Below are 4,530 nucleotides of genomic sequence, written 5' to 3'. Positions count from 1 at the left end.
AGTTAATCTCTCTGCTGTTTCACCAAGAGACAACGAAGGCAGGAAGCTCTGAGAAGCCCCCCCCCCCCCGACATGTGAACCAGACTCCATTTGAAAAAACAGCCATTTAACCCCAAATTAAAAACTTTATATCTAAAACACCTGATAGAAATCCCAGTCGAGGCTTTTCCAATTCAAGTAAAAATGCTTGTCAATTCGGCACACACCTGAAACACCCAGTGCTTACTGATTAGTATTAATTTATTGATTTTTTGATAGATAAACGATGCCATGAGGTCGACGCTCCATAACTTGGCCGTCTGACTGTCTGTATTATAAGGAATGGAAGAAGCAGGCGGGGTCTCCGAGGAGGAGTTGAAAGGACAAAAAGCTTTAATCCAAACCAAATCAAAGGTCCATGAAGTCTGTGGGAAGCTAAACTGTGTCTCTGCAGGACTTCTTGAGAACTCGATTATCTGAGACGCCATCATCGGTGTTTTCAATATAACTGTATATCTAATCTATACAGTACACATGTAGTATGTGTATATACTGTGTATACTGTTTTCTTCAGTGTCACCGTAATGCAGTGATAGTTGTGTACACTGCTAACAGTAAAACATGTGACCCGACCTCATGGTGGCGCTGTAACACACACTTGTGATGTTCAGATAGTAAACTCTAGCTTGTCTGGAGTCCTCTGATGATCCACAGCCCTCAGATTTCATCCAGTCGTCACCAGGTTCGAATAATATGTCCCAGCCCAGGGAGAACCACTTCACCACTCACTATCCTGACCAGGAGGTTAAAGGCGCCGCCGGACTTGTGGCGCCATCAAACTGGCTTTGCTGGTGAAGAAGGCCAGCTCGGTGGTGGGGATGGAACTGGACAGAGTGGAGGCAGCGACTGAGAGCGGGATGAGAGGGAAGCTGAAAACCATTATGGAAAACCCCTCTCTGAGGCAGCAAGGCAACAACTGTGCCGTGAATGTAATTATCATGGGTAAAGGAAGGATGGAGATAGTGATAGTATGCCATGGCAGGATGTAAATAATAAGAGGAAAGGAAGGTGCAACAGTTCTGGAAGTTCAACCTGTGATGTGGAGGTGGGCGACATGTCCACAAAAGTGACGTCTACAATGATAAATGTGAGAAAGGAGGATGAACAAACTGAATGGAAAGTGATGATAACATTCAAAAAAGAAGGGGGGGATTTTCACCCACTAAAACTAACAAAAGCAATTGAGAAAGAAATGGGTAAGATCAAGTTTGCCAAATATTTGAGTAATTGGAGGCAGAGATCGGTTTCTCAGAGCAGAAACACTTAATGGGGAAAGGATCAGTCCTCATATCCCCGGGATAGCAAAGCTTAGAGGTGTTATTTATGATGTTCCTTTGGCAATGACAATGGAGGAAGTGAAAGGAGGGAAAGTGGTGAAAGCCACAAGACTGCAAACACAAAGGGGTGAAAACTGATAGCCTGTCAGTAGTCCTGGAGTTTGAAAAAGTTATGCCAAAGAGAGTAAGAATGGGATATCTGAGCTATGATGTAAGAGAGTTTATCCCAGCACCACTTAGATGTTTCAAGTGTGAAAGAATGGGACACACTGCTGGACAATGTAAAGGAAAACAAAGATGTGCGAGGTGTGGAGGTGAACATGAATATGGAAAATGTGGCCAGGATACAAAAGTGAAATGCTGTAATTGCGGCGGTGAGCATAGCGCTGCTTTTGGAGGATGCCCTGTTCAAAGGCAAGCTAGAGAGGTACAGAAATATAAAGTAACTAATCAGGTATCTTATGCTGATGCAGCAAAAAAAGTGAACTATTCAGATCCAGTGTTACACAAGTAGTAAATAGAGCCCAAGAGTCTGAGAACAGACGAGTAATTGAGGTTTCATCTCCAACACCAAGTCAGAGGCAAACAGAAACAAATCCATGGATAAAGGAGATTAATGAAGATACGAAGATAGATATGAAGATATATGAAGATAGTGCTGCAACAACCTGCATCCCTAAGAGCACAATGAGAAAAAGAAAATAGTTCCATGGTGGAACGATGAATGTAAAAATGCTATAAAAGACAGAAACCATGCCTTCAGAATTTTAAGAAAGCATTTGAGCCAAGACAACCTGGTTGCCTATCAAAGAAAGAGGGCTATGGCATGGAAAATAATTAAGTCATCCAAGAAGAATGCATGGAGGAAATTCTGCTCCTCCGTTGGTAGAGAAGTTAAATTGGGTGACATTTGGGCAACGATCAAAAAGATGATTGGGAAAAGAAAATCAGTTAAAATCCCAGTGCTGATAGATGGAGAACACCTGGCAATTACAAATAAGGAGAAAGCTGAGCTACTAGGTAAGAAGTTTGCAAGTGTACATAGTGGGAGTCATAAATAAATACATAAAAAACAGAAAAAGGATATCTTAAGAACAAACGGTGATGTAACTAAGAAAAAAGATAGTGATGAATCGGCACTGGACATGGACTTTTCATTACGAGAGTTAAAAATGGTCCTAGAGGGAAGTGGAGATACTATGATATGCTATGTTTAGACAATTACCAAAAGAAGTCTTGGAAATGATGCTAAAACTGTTCAATAAGATCTGGAGAGAAGGTGTAATGCCTGATAGTTGGAAAAGTGCTCTGATAGTACCGTTTGGTAAACCTGGTAAAGACACAACTAATGCAGGAAACTACAGACCTATAGCCTTTACATCCCAACTGGAAAATGGATGGAAAAGATAATTGTCTGTAGATTGTCATATTATTTAGAGCAAAGAGGGCCGCTAAACAAATACCAAAGTGGACTTCGTAAAGGAAGATCTACGGTAGACCCTTTAGTTAAAGTTAGCAATGAGTCAGAAAAGGCGGTTAGTATGAAAAAGGTCATGGCTGTAGTATATTTTGATATTGAGAAAGCTTATGAGTCAATGTGGAGAGAAGGACTACTGATAAAAATGCATGAAATGGGTATAAGCGGAAGGCTATACAGCTGGGTTTTAGACTTCCTGTCTACCCGACCTTTCCGTGTTAAAGTTGGAGATGCTGTGTCGGAGGATTTTGAAATTGAAAATGGTATTCCTCAGGGGAGCGCTATAAGCCCTGTTCTGTTTAACATCATGATAAAAGACATTTTTGTAAATGTTGATAGAGATATTGGGTCATCACTTTATGCAGATGATGGGGCTAAATGGAAAAGAGGGAAAAACATTAGACATGTGACTAATAGCACACAGAGTGCTATATTAAAAGTTGAAAGATGGTCATATTATATGTTCTTTACCAGAAAGAGAAGGATTAATAACACACAGCTTAAATATGGAAAGAGTTCAAGTATGTAGGATTGTGGTTTGATGAGAAATGTGTGTGGAGGAATCACGTTAAACAGGTTGAAAAAACGTAAAAAAGGTTCTGGTTCATGAGGTCAGTTTCTGGTTACTAATGGGGAGCAGATAAACAATCACTACTAAAAGGATCTGGAGAGGAACAACCTGCAACAAGGGTTCTGTGTGACTGAATATACACAACAACTGAAAGGTAAAAGATTTGGCTGGAATATTAATGCAGTAGCAGAAGAATACGGATTAAATAGCGTAGAATATGGACCAGCTACTGTATGGGGTCACGTTCCTCCGTGGATATTTCCTGTGCCCAATGTGGACTTGAATCTTCTAGAGAAGAAGAAAGAATGGAGTGAAAGTAATGTGGATAAAACTGGATATTTGGTTCAAGATTATGTGAAGAGGAATTATTATAATTATATGCTATTATTTACTGACGGATCAAAGGATCCAGGGGCTGAACATGTAGGATCAGGAGCACACATATCTGAGTTTGATGTAGTTAAATGTAAAAGAATTAATGATAAATGATCTGTAAATACAGCTGAAATGGTTGCTGTTATTTTAGGGTTACACTGGATAGAAGAGGTGAGGCCTGAGACTCCACTGCAGCCCTGTGTAGTTTGAATTCATAAAAGACAGTAAGAGATGATCTGTTGATTGAAATATGTACAATAATGCTGAGAATACAAAGAGCTGGAGTTGAAGTGCAGTTTGTTTGAGTCCCTGCTCATGTTGGAGTTGAGGGGAATGAGAAAGCGGACGAGATTGCAAAGACGGCGTTGAAATTAAAAGATAATAATAATGAAAGTTCCCTTTGGAAAAGGAGAGGCCAAATCATTCATTAGAAAAGCAGCGAGTGACGTAAGGCAGAAGAAGTGGGACACAGAAACTACAGCATACAGAAATCAACGAAGGTGAAGGGTTTCAAAGGGAAATGCAGAAGAGATGAAGTGTTTTTTTCAAGATGAAGGTTTGGACATACTGGGTTAAAATCAACTCTTTAATTAAAGGCAAAATGTCTGATAAATGTGAGGTTTGTAATGTTCCTGAAAATGTCGAGCATGTCATCATGAAGTGCAGTAAAGGAACATCTTACGTGACAAGATATATGAATTAGGACGGGGACGGGATTTAGAAGGGGTTTTAGGGATGAGTGAGGAAACAAGGGAGAGCTGCAAAGCCCTCTTTAATTTTCTCAAATCTAC

Source organism: Micropterus salmoides, unplaced genomic scaffold (assembly GCF_014851395.1).
Source record: "Micropterus salmoides isolate LMB-PRFRI ecotype aquatic unplaced genomic scaffold, ASM1485139v1 Ms_hic_scaffold_2, whole genome shotgun sequence".
In the NCBI taxonomy this organism is placed as follows: Eukaryota; Metazoa; Chordata; class Actinopteri; order Centrarchiformes; family Centrarchidae; genus Micropterus; species Micropterus salmoides.
Note: the sequence above shows the minus strand (reverse complement) of the source record.